Source organism: Oryzias latipes, chromosome 19 (assembly GCF_002234675.1).
Source record: "Oryzias latipes chromosome 19, ASM223467v1".
Classification (NCBI taxonomy): Eukaryota; Metazoa; Chordata; class Actinopteri; order Beloniformes; family Adrianichthyidae; genus Oryzias; species Oryzias latipes.
Window position 1 is genome coordinate 7,951,783 of NC_019877.2, and position 13,601 is coordinate 7,965,383.

Sequence of the window (13,601 nt, forward strand, 5' to 3'; positions counted from 1 at the left end):
TGCAACTATTACATAAGAGACTGTTAGAATCTAGAATAATCAAGTTTTTGTTTTAGATGTAAAGTATTTTAACTGATATTATTTTAACAGTTGACACAAGAACAGGCAGACGGCTGGTTCCAACTGCAGCAGGTTTATTAGCTCAGCTAAAAGTCTACAAAGCTAAGGGTGGGTTGCTGGGAGATAAATGGACTTAGAATTCTGGAGACCAGAGGGGGAGACAGAGCTCTGACCTTTGACAGCAGTGGTTGGGATAGGCTCCAGCAACCCCTAGACCCAGAAAGGGATTATTTAGAAATTAGATGATCAAATTTTAATCTTTAAATATTTTTGATGAATTATTTTTAAGGTAAGTTAAATGTCTACATAATTTTCCCTCTAAAGATGTTTTTTGCTATGATTAGATTTGTATTTTTACATGTGTTAACCTCTAAATAAACTAAACTAACCACTGAATGCTTTTCTCTCTGTGGTGGATGAAAAAAAAAGCTTGATGGTGTCAGTATTGTGACTCCACCTATAAATTTCGTTTAAATACGTTCTGTCCTCTGACATTTCTGCTTTCAACATCACCTCCTTCATACTGTCTGAAATAGAAGCCAGATAACTTTGCAGCTTCAAAGCAAAGTTGACCCCAGAGGATTTGTCACATTTCACAGTTGCTCTCCATGACAGTAACACAATGGACTGGATACTTTTTGCAACTCCTATCTGGTTGGGTAAGACTTTTTTATTTTTCATATTTAAAAAATGTATCTGCAAGCTTGAAAATTACATTTTACTTTAGTTTTTGTCTCCAACATTTGTTCCCGTTATTCAAGAGCATCAATTTTCAATGACAGTTAGTGGTCATTGTGTTATCACGGCTAAAAATTTGAGTTTTTGCTTTCCCAAGTCATCATCTGGGCATTAACCCCCCTGTCTGTGTCAGACTCTGTCTTTTTCTTTCAAAAATAATATAATAAGTCCATTTAATTAAAAATCCTCCAAGGATTAAATCGAACATTGTTTTTTTAAAGCTGTGGAAAATGTATATATTAACACAGAAAATGATTTTTATGCACAGCAGAGAACAGTAATGACCCTAATATGCAAGTAAACATGAAAAATACCATTATTGACCACTTAAATGGGCTTTTATTAAGTTTAGGCTTTTGAAAAGATGGCAGAAATAGTTTATTTAAAAATAAAATGAGGACGCCAACACTTAAGAGCTGTAATAAAATATGATGTCGTTTTCCACACTTCCTCATCAAAGTACGCAGTTGTCATTTTTGTGATCCTTAAACTAAAAATGAACTGAAATCTAAAGAAATTGTAAGATTTTTTATTACTATAGCTGACAAAATTTCCGTTATTGACAGAATAAGCATCAAGTAAATGGAAAAACTTTCCTTTTTCCTTTTTTTTTTTTTTACAATGTTTTTCACTATGGAAACTCATCCAAGGTTGAACGCTGTTTCTGTCAAACTTTATTACCAAAAAAGACTAAAAGACTTGCACAGAACAGCCAATTAAACTGACTTTAACCAAAAACTGGTGGGGAAATGATGCCGTGCAAACAAGAAGGGAGAGGGGAAATGATGGGACGCTGAGAAGGAGATTGTGTCAGTCTCACTGACAAATATAGAGAGAATAAATAGCTGAAACCGTATGAGACAAGAGCAGGAAGCATTTTCTCACACATACAGAAAATAAACAATTGAAGTAATAATAGAAATAAAAAAAAAAACTTCTTTAATGGTTGAAGCTGCAGTGAGAAAATTGTATTAAAGTTGAAGTCCCTCTGTTCCACACCTGCGAGGAATGTGTTCTCTGCATTTGACTGTTTTGACCCCTTACTGCCTAATGTCCCAAATACCAGAATGATTTGGATTTGAACTCACAACCTCCCAGTCTCAGGATGGACACTGAGCTGGTGACCTGAACATACGGGTATTTTTCCACACCAGTGACCCCCCCCCCCAGTCATGATCACAGAGGACATCACCACAGGACCATCACCACCTGACTAAAGAAGAAAGAAGGCAGCCAAACCCAAAACCCCCCTGCAAAGACCCTCATTCACTGGTGTGGAGGAAAACACTGGACTTTAGAAACAAATATAAAACTAAAAGTAATATGAATAAATCAAATCAATAATAGTAGACAAAAATGATCTAATAAAAACTATTATCCTGGATAAAACATAAAAAAGTATACATTAAAATAGTTGAAATATCATTTGAACATATAAATATTTCATCAGCAGGTTAAAAAATTAGTTTTTTTTCTTAAATGTATTCAAAGGAACATTGATTAGTACACTCATATTTTCTTAACATCACGTTAAAGTATTTAATTTGGCTTTTTAAAGTCTTTTCAAAGGAGAAGTACAAGAAGAAAGCAAGGAAATGAAACAAGTTCTACATGAAACTAGTTCTAAATCTAATAAATGAATGAATATCTATTGGTTACATTTGTAGGTGAAATTCCTAATATCTAAAATTCTTCTTTCCTCATTAGTATTAGAAGCTGCACTTTGTTTCAACATCGATCCTGTGGCTTGGAAGTCCCTGAGTTCAGGAGAAGCAGGTTTTGGCCACCAGATGGTGCTAAGGCAAGCAGAGTAAGTTCAAATCTTAAAATTTATAAGAAGTGCCTATCTAATTCTGCACTTACAGTAACTATTTCTTCAATTTTGATTCATCAGAAGTTTGAACTCTTCAGTTGAAAGACAGCAGGTGTATCTGTTGAAGTGGTTATTGCTGCTGTCACAAAGGTTTTGCACTAAGTCTAAGCACAATATTCTATGTTGTATGAGAAACCTTTGTAAAAAAGAAAAAAACAACTCATCATCCTAACACCTAAATACTTTCCTGTTCCCGTAGTTTGCTTGTTGGTGCGCCTCTTCAACAAAACCTGAGAAATCGAAGAGGAAGTATATTGAAATGCTCCAAAGAACAATGTGTAACTGAGAACATTTCGGGTATGTATAAATGCTTTCATCAATAATAGGATAAAGTTTTTACCTTTGGATTGGATTAAAACAGATAAAGTGATCAAAACATAAAACTACAAAGGCAGACAAACAAGATATATGTCTAGACATATGTTTATTAAACTTTGGATGATTTATTGTAACTTGATTGGACAATGAAAATTTTAAAATAACAGTATATACATCCACAGACACATGTCAGTAAAAAAAAGCCATTATAATGGCTCTTATGTCTATTATGCTTGTATTATTGATTAATTGCTTGAAATAGAGTGGTAGGAAGCCGACTTCTATAATCTTTCCTTTCTTTAAATACATTTTATGATTATGTATGTTTTTAATCTTTGCACTGTTATGTATTTTGATTTTAATGCATTTTTCCAGTTTTGTGAAGCACTCGCTTTGCCTTGCCTTATAACTATTTTTATTTAACAATCATAACCTGCTTTGTAGCTTCTAATTAGAGGTATTTATACTTTGCCAGTCCAAGTACAGATCATTTATGAAATTCATGAGTATAGATAATATGAAAGGTGAACATCTTACACATGAATGTATTTTCTCAAGCATTTGGGACACAATCATTAGCTTAAAGCATAAGAGCAGACATACTATAACCTTTATAGCATGTGCTTCTGTTGAATGGGAAGTTGGGTAAAACGTGCTTCAACTCTGGAAGTTGTGGATTGAAATGAGCCAAATATGCTTAAAATTATTTTAAAAAAAATGTTTTTTTCACAGATGGAATGTTGGCAGTGAACATGTCCCTCGGTTTGACAATGACAAGTGATCCGTCTACACAGAACACTTTGGTGATTCATTAAAAGCATTGATTTCACAGGAAGAACATTTATTTTTTAAATAACTAAAGAGAAGACTACAGTTAAATTTATTTGTGTGTGTTTTTCCCATTTCAGGTGTGTGGCCCAACCATTCCCACTGCATGCAAACATATTACCATGTATAATGGCGTGTGCATCGAGTTGGACAGATATAACCGAGTGACACGCCGTTTTCCATCTGTTCCACGTAAGTATAATCACTTGTGAAGCCAGACACACATTCATAACAACATCCTAAGTGTAAAACTAAATCAGTTGTTCTTTTGATCCACCAAAAAAAAAAATATATCCTTGATGTAAAGAATAATATCAGAGAAGTATTAACAGTACCTTCTTTCCTTTTTCTCAACAGAATGTAAAAAAGCAAACATTGCATTTCTATTGGATGGCTCAGGCAGTGTTTCTGGAACAGACTTTACCAAAATGAAGGAATTTGTGACAAATCTCATCAGTTCACTTCAACAAGAAGATGCAAAGGCAAGTCAGAGACACAGATCTCAGTATTTCAGTTACCTTTATTTGTTGCTTTAATGCCAACACAAGTGATCCAATTTTATTCCTTCACAGAAATGTCTTTTCAAAACGGTTTGAATTACAAAGTTTTGCTAAATTTATGGTCTCTGATTTTTTGTCTACAGTAAAACTACATCAGCATTATTCAGTTGTACTTGTAGTTTTCCTTTTAAATGCATCTCAGTCTCAGCTTTAAAAATCTTTAATAATTTTGTTTTGCAGTTTGCAGTTGCCCAGTTTTCTAATTTGTATACAATCTACTTTGACTTTACAACATATTCCCCCAATGACTGGGAGATAAAAGTTGACAATATAAGGCAGCTGGGTGGCAGAACATATACAGCTGAGGCCATCAAGAAAATTGTGTAAGTACCTTTGTAATCTTATTGCAATGCATATGTGACCAAGGCACCGTCAGTGCAGAGTGGAACCACCAAAACAACAATGGCTGAGACAATAAAAGCTTATAAAAATTTAATTTAATGAACAAATTTAAAATCTAAAATTGTAGTTTTACTCTGATTAACTGGACACAAAATACAAAAAAAGAGATGCAGAGATAAAAACCGGAAGGCCGAGCCGACCGCCTGTGCAGGAGGGGAGGGAAAGAGAGAGGGCGTGGACTAAGCCAGTAAGAGGCAGCGCACATCACCCCAGTCCGTGCTGAAAACAACTAAAACAAACCCACACAAGATTAGGAAAAAAAAACATGCCAAAGAAACTTCCACTACACACTAAATGGGGAATAAACAAATGCAGTGAGGGAACTGGAGTGAGGAAGACGCTGCCACCAGGGGCCCCCCCTCACCGACACCACACGCACCGGCGCCCGACTCAGACCTACAAAACAATAAGATAAATCAGAGTTAACCACACAATACATAGATCACTCTAAAAGCACATTAAAATGTATAAAAAAAGGGTGGGTACAGAACACGCAGTGGCTCATGACATCTGCAACACGTCCAGCCGCTTACAGCATCACCACGCAAAGAGGCAGCCACTGTCTGTCCACTCACTCCCTGTTTCTTATATAGGGACAGACACAGCTGTACCAAATCCCCAATCAGCAGGCCTACACCTGTCACAGGCAGACCTGCCGGTTACACATACCTTTTATTTGAATTGTAACTACAGAAATGGACTTAGCATGCTTGCTTGTGTTCAAATTTAAAAGGTAAAAGTACAATAAAGAGACATAACTACAATACACGGCCATTTTGCTGCAGTAAACAGTTGAATGCCTTTAAATATTTTGAGTAAATATGTTGAACATTGTAAAATCATGTAAATAAAACAGATAATTTTTTATTGTAGAGTCACTATTGGCACAGATTCTATGCTAAGGATCTTACTTTTTTTTCCCATTAAAATAAGCCAAAACTGCATTTTCCAAAGGAAAAAAAGGGTCACCTTTGGTACAGATGTACTTTTCTGGAAGATCAGATAAGCTGCAAAATGTAACATTTTTCATTTAAGCATCTTTGAGATAAATATTGCACATTTATTAAGATTTTTCAGAAAACTATAAATGTGGTTTGATATTGGTTTATTTCAGAATACACTATCACCAAAAGTATTCGCTCACCTTCCTTGACTCGCATATGCCCTGAGGTGCCATCCAATTCTTAAATTCAATGTGATGACAGGCCACCTTTTGCAGCTATTACACATTCAACTCTTGTGGGAAGGCTGTCCACAAGGTTGAGGGGTGTTTTTATGGAAATGTTTTCCAAAGGCGGATTGGTTAGGTCACATATGACGGTGGTGGAGAAGCATTCAGAGTCACTGGAATTAAGGGGCTAAGCTCAAGTCCCGCAAGTTAAACTAATACATTGAAAATAAAAACGTAAACATTTTTTCTCTCCAAATGTTCCATTAAAAACATCTTAACTCTCAAGATCTTTTTTTAACAGGAGGGAAGTTTTCTCTGGCGTGTCTGCATCCAATGTGGATAAAATTTTGATAGTTATTACAGATGGAAAATCAGATTACCCTGAAAATTTGCCATCAGCAATAGACGACGCTAAGACAAAAAATATTGTTCGTTATGCTATTGGGGTAAGTTAACTTCATTTGGTTGGTTTTATTCAAATTTAACACATTTTTTTTTGTTACGTCAAAATTAATAAAAGTTGATTAAGTGGCTTTTGTTTTTTTATTAGGCCACTTTTGCATAACAAAATTTGAGTATAGTGACATTTAAAAAAAAAGTTGGTCTCTACAGGAAAATGTCACACTCATGGATTTCTTTAAAGTTAATTTCAAACATTTTTTATCTTTCTAGGTGGGCAGTGCATTCAAGTCCTCTACAGGAAAAGACGAGCTTTACTCGATTGCATCTGACCCAAGACAAAAGCATGTGTTTCAAGTAGAGAGCTTTCAGGCACTTGAGAACATAAGAAAAACTTTGCAATCACAGATTTTTCCCATTGAAGGTACTTTTAAGATTTATTATTACAAATCTAAATCTAACTTAATGTTTTATGTTTTATCAGTTTGCCATAGTTCTCACAATAAAACTTAAAATGTAGTATATCTTAACTTATCCGTGTACTTATGGAATTTCTCCATTATATTGTGTTGAAAAATGTAAAGTTATGTATTTTGACCTAACAGGATCTCAGACTGGTGGAAACACACTGAAAATGGAAATGTCCCAGGAGGGCTTTAGTGCTGCTTACGGGCCTATGGTGATCATCTGAACTAGACATTTTAATAAAAGTATGACAGAAGAAATGTCACTAAACACGTCTTCATCCACAGGGAATTCAGATGGGAATTGTTGGTGCCAACCAGTGGAAGGGAGGTTATAAGAGATACAACAACAGCGCGAGTGTGTCCTATGGGTCTGAGAAAATGGAGCCTGACAGTTATCTTGGTAAGTTGAACACAAAGTTTTATATCTGCAACATTGTTCTTTTTTTTAAAAACATTTTTTAACAATTTATCTCAAATATTTGCAGTGGAAAGTGTGAGCAGAGAACAAGTTAAATTTCAGCAGTTTCTGACTGCAAAACTTTAATGTCTACTAAACTGTTGAATTTTAGGTTACTCCATGGCGGTTGCTACGACTACTAGAGGTGCACTGACAATTTTGGGGGGTCCAAGATATCAGCACAGAGGAGCTGTAGAGGTGGTTTCTGGGGACACATTTAAACAACTAATCAACCCCAGTCAACTACAGGTATGTGTCACAACCAATCATAATCAAATGTGAACAAATCCACCCCAACACATATAAGAACATCTGGTCTTAACCTAGAATAGGGTTGGGATTATGTAAACATGATTAATTTGATAAAACTAGATATTTAGTTTACGAAGTAAAAACAAAAGAAAACGTATGAAAATTCCTAAACCAAAACCTTTCCTTCTTGTGGTTTCAGGCTGGGGAATATTTTGGCGCAGTGCTTTGTGCCATGGATGTGGATAATGACAGCTTCTCTGATCTGATCCTCATATCTTCTCCGATGTATAAGGAGGCTGACAGAGAAGGACGAGTCTATGTCTGCACAATAGTTCTGTTGGTAAGCAATGTTTAAATGTGACATGAATCTGCTGATATGGTCATTTTTGTCTTGTCCTCCATGAATGGTTTTATCTGCTCCTACAACAAGAACATAGAGTGTTCCTTTGAAAGACCATCCTCACAAACCATATTAAGAGGAGATCCAACAACCAAGGGACGGTTTGGATCTGCTCTCGCTGTTCTGCCTGATCTGAACATGGATACATTTAATGATCTAGCAGTTGGAGCACCTTTAGAGGATGATGGTCAAGGCAGTATTTACATATTCCACGGTGAACGGGACAAAATTATCAATCCTTCCTATTCACAGGTGAGTCATATCCATGACTGAAGGTTTCTGAAAGTGCGTCCAGCTGTCTTGTTCTTATAACACAGAATCTCCATCCCACAGAGAATCTCTGCTTCTGAAGTGCAGTCAGGACTGAAGTTCTTTGGCGTCTCCTTCACTCAGTGGTCTTCTGATCAGAGTGGTGACGGACTGCCTGACTTAGTGGTGGGTTCAAAGGGCACAGTAGTTTTTCTCAGGTGAGTTCTTCTTTGAGGTGTTGCACCTTTGCTAAAGGTGCAGGCAGAGGAGAAAACTTTAAGACAAGATTATCCACCATATGTCTCCAGTAGAAGCTCACTGTTTAATTTTAACATAAAGAAAGATGTTGATTTACCTCTATCACCTTTTATTCTGCTCAACTGTCATATAATTCCCAACTCTCTGCCTTTTTAGGTCCAGACCTATAGTGACTGTGGAACCTTCTGTTACCTTCAGCCCAGAGAAAAATTCAACCCAGGAAGAAAATTGCTCAAAAGATCTGAAAACCACAGCCAGAGTCTGCTTCATCATGAAAACACGAACTGCTGTTGACACAGGTTGTTTTTCCCTCATTTTTTTAATCATTAATACTTTTTCCTTCCTTAATACTTTTCCTTAATGCACTTTTTTTTCTGTGCATTAAACAAACCTATCTGTTTTTTTCAGCTCAAGCAAAAATTACATACACTTTAACACTGGATGCCACCCGAAAGTTACCAAACAGCCGAGCTTACATTGCTGAGAAACAACGACATCAGACTAGCTCACTTGAAGTTGGCTTGGGAAAAGCTGAGTGCCAGTCCATTGAATTTTTCATTCAGGTATGACCTTTTAGTATAATAACAACATTAGGATATAAATAATGTAATGTGGCCAAACTGAATGTTTATTTATTTTACTTTTTCTTCAGGCTTGTCCAGAAGATGCTCTGAATCCACTTAACAACAAGCTCAGTTTTACATTTGAAGGTTTGCCTTCCAGCACAAATCTTAGACCAAGTCTTGGTCATCAATCTATGACAACCTCTCACCCGGTCAGTGACCTTAAACTCTCATTACATCCACCAAACTTAGTGCTTAGTTTTGATTATCTTCTTCAGATGGAGTTTGAGATCAGCTGTGGCGCTGATCAGACATGTATGGATAACCTGAAAGTGGATTTCAACTTCAGCAGGTGAGGCTAAGATACAAACAAAAACCTTTATCTGTAGTTTAGGTTGCAGGAATTTGCCTTTAACGTTTTAGTTTTTAGTTATGGAAAAGTGCATTTACATAATTGAGTGTATATGAGAACTGGACTGATTGATCCCTCTCCACTCATGTTCCAAACGGGAAGTACCTGCTTGCTCCAAGGAGCCAAAGTCCCATAGACTTCTATTAAGAAATAAACAGCTATTACTCAGCCATTCTATTTTTCTTTATTGCAAGTTGTTTACATAATAAACTGGCCAGTCAGATGTCTCAATAAAAGTACCTGGTTATTATGTCACATGTTCAAAGTGTTTGACATATTCTTTCTTACCCTGCTTTCCAACAAAGCGGCACTCATATTAGGAAAAAATGGCGACTGACTGACTTTTTTTTTTTGGAGCTGGCAGTAAGCAATCTGTAATGTCTGATGGCACGCTCACTCAGTCCAGCTCTCATATACAGTCATTGATTCATTTGCAAAGGGTTATTCATGGTTTGCGCTTTTACTTGAGCTGAACTGTCATTTACAACAAGGACAGTGTAAAGTGTTCCTGCAGATTCAAAAGTTCCTGAATAATGAATTGAATTCATTAAGATACTTGATGTCATTATCTTTACTTTAACTTTAAAAAACTGACGGTGAAAGACTTTGACATGTTCAGGTAGTCATGGGCTTTTCTCTACAAAATAATTATCAAAGTGTTTCATGACTGTTAAATGTGGAAAGATTTTCAAATGTTCATGCTGTTAAACTGAAATTTAATATGTAGTGTGGTTAATCTACTTACATGCATTTTAATAAACATAACAATTAACATAAATAACATAAATAACAATTGGTGAGTTTAGTGTATGTTTGACTTTTTATGATCCTTTGTAAATGATCCCTTTTGATCAGGTCTGTCTAAAACATAATTGTTTTAGGAACTGAACAGTGAAAATGAGAACACAAGCAGAAACTTCATTAATCAAATTAAACTATGGCAAAACATTTGGATTAATTTATATGTTTCAATATAAATCGTCCAGCGTTCATATAATGATTATGTTTTTAAAATAGAAATAGATAATTTTTACTTGTTAGATTAAAATCCATTTAAAAAGGATTTTATTTCTCTGCTTAGCAAAATCCACACATCTGCTAGTTAAGCATCCATCTTGCAGCCAGGATTTGAACAAAAATGTTTTCATGCAATGTTTGAGGATGGCTATATTGTTCATTTTGGTTTTTTCTGTCAGCTCTGCGTTGGTTAAAGTGGGCATCGATGAACTTGTGAATGTAACCGTATCACTGGAGAACAGAGAGGAAAACTCCTACAACAGCCATGTTACTCTCACATACCCAGCTGGAATCTCCTACAGGAAGTTCACCATCATTAAGGTAAGACATCAAGATCGCTTTTAGTTTTTCATTTTCCTCTCGATTTAGCTTTGATTGAAGACTTTTTTTAAACAGGGGAGAATTGAATGCAACTCTTCAGACAGTGAGGATGGTAAAAGTCGGGGAAACACACTCTGCACGGTTGATAAACCAATTTTCAAAAGCAAATCTAAGGTTAAGACCATTTTTTTCACTGCAAAGGAGGAATTCAAAGGAAGATTCCACCTGATGTTTCATTTGTTTGTTTTTTAAGGCTATTTTTATAGTTTCCTATGGGATTGAAACCAACAGTAAAGTTGGCAGACAGATCTCCATCACTGCTAATGCTTACAGGTATTTATCCTACCACATATTATGATTGTATCCAACATATGTGCTGACATGCTGTTCAATTTTCCAGTGGGAATCAGCAGCACTCCTCTTTGAGTGAACTCTACAAGAAAAAGGAGATTGATGTGAAGTACAGCATTCTGGTTACAATCGAGGGGTTCGTCTTGTCACAGCTAAACTTCACTAGTTTACTGAAAAACTAAAAAATGAATCCACAGTTGTAGCAAAAAAATAAAAACATAACTGTGTAATGCTTGTTAGGTCCCACATCTACAGGAACTTCTCTTTTGGAAAAGACTTGAAGAAACCATTCCAACAATCAGCAGAGGTAAATGGCTTATGTATGGTATTAGGATACGTTCAACTTTGAAGTTAATTTACTGTCAAATATATCTGGTGATTATAGATTAAAGCCTTTTAAATTATTTTTTTCAGGTTACAAACAATTTCAGGGCATTAAATCTGACTGTTGTGATCGAGGTTCCTATAAAACTCGGAGACAAAGACATTTGGGGAGATGGGGAAAGTCTGCAGGTGAGCTATAAAAGCCAAAAATGGTAACTATAATAGATTCAAGAGTTCAAGAGTATTTACCCTGATCTTAGGAATAAGTCTTAGACTCCCGTCATGACTTTAGATGAAGCGATTAATCCTGTCTTCCTTCAGATTCCAGATTGTGAAAGTGTCAAAGACGATAAACCGACCATCACTGACTTTACTGATCAAGTAAAGAAGACCAAAATAGTGGTAAGTGATGTACCTGTTATTGGTGTTATTAGACTAAAAATGAATTCCAGTTCAGCTTTCTTTGCCTTTATCACCTACAGGACTGCTCTGTAGCCACATGCAGGACATTCAAGTGCAGAAGGTTCATGGAGAAGCAGGAAAAAATAACACATACCATCTCTGCCAATCTGACTTCAGGGTGGATAGAACAGGTAAGTGACATGCAAGGATGCCCTGTTATTATACCGTAAAATATTCTTTCTTGACTCCAAGATGTAGTCCTGTAAGTATGTATAGTTTTACTTAAATAAAACTAAAAGGTTAACCTGGAATTCTTTTCTTTCTCTCAGATTGGACTTTCTTCCTCCAGATTCCTCCTGATCAGCACAGTCAGTCTTGAATACGACCAAGATCAGTACATCTTTTTCTCCACAACTTCCACCCACAAGCCTCCTGTTCGCAAGGTGACTGAATATTCTCTGTTCTTGATCTAAAAGACACTTGTAAATGTTATTTAAATTTGTTTTGATTCCCCTTTCAGCTTGAAGCAGAAGTGGAGATTTACTCTGAGCCAGATTTCACTAAAGAGATTGTTGGAGGATCTCTGGGAGGGTTGGCGTTTGTGGCCTTGGTTACTGCTGGGCTTTATAAGGTGAGAGACATTTTAGATAAGGAAAGCTAACAGCAAAACATAATCATTGATATCTTTTCTAGGTGTATTAAGTGCAAAAAGTCTTTTTAGGACATACAGAAATCCCTTTTTTTCCAGGCTGGATTCTTTAAGAGGAAATACAGTCAAATGATTAATGAAAATGCAAATGCAGCGGATCCAGATGCAGATCCAGATACAGGAGCCCCCCCAGAGGCAGAAATCCCATTCGTCTCATCTGCTGTGGATGTAAACACACCTTGAACTTTGTATTAAAGCCTAGCTTTTATTTATTTTTGAGCAAACTATGCTAAATCTTTTGTTTTGTGTTTTTTTTTTTTCAAAGGATGTATCTTTGCTGCAAGTTTGTTTTTTTAATGAAAAAATTAGTGTTTCCTTCTACCCACACCATAAATTCATTATCTTAGCTTTGCGAAATATGCAAGTGAATGTGCCTACAATGAGTAAATCAATAAATAAAATATTTAAAATGAAGAACAAAAATTTCATTTGTAGCCTAGCAGAATGGACATGATGCCAGATGATGCTCCTATTTTCAAGACGCCCAGAAAAGCCAGGGGGTTTACAAGTCTGTAAGTTAGACAGATAACCTTTTTCTAACTTGTCCTTCACCACAGGCTCATGGCTGTGGTGAAGGACTGAAATGCAGGTGAACCGGGCTTAAGAGCTGGATCTTACAGCTTTTATGAATAAACCCAAAGCATGACAAAACCATGAACTAAGTGAGCAAAAACAAGGACAATAACAACTGATGACCTGAAAAGGTTGCACTTGACATCAGGTGAGACTGGAAAGAGGAAAAACCACATGAAAAACAGAACATGTACAGAAACAAGATCAAACAAACCAAACCTCAACCTCTGCTGAAAAAGTCCTGCCTTTGATATTATAAAGGTCCATTCTAGTGAGGTGAGGTTTACGGCTGGTGAACCACTGATGTTATCAGTCAGATTTACAAACATTACAAACACACCATTTGATTGGCATCAGTTAAAAAGTGTTGTATAAAATTTAGTTTCAACATTTTTCTTCTGTATACAACTGTAGTACAGAAATAAAAAATCCCCAAAAGTGTTATTTTTGACTTACATTTACTTATAAATGAAGTCCGTCCACCGCTCCCTCTGAAG

At 36.0% G+C, this 13,601-nt stretch overlaps 1 pseudogene; it reads left to right on the plus strand.

The window, feature by feature from the left end:
• The first annotated feature begins 563 nt into the window (after window positions 1-563).
• Window positions 564-13,299, plus strand: LOC101157165 (annotated as a pseudogene).
• The last annotated feature ends 302 nt before the right edge of the window (window positions 13,300-13,601 follow it).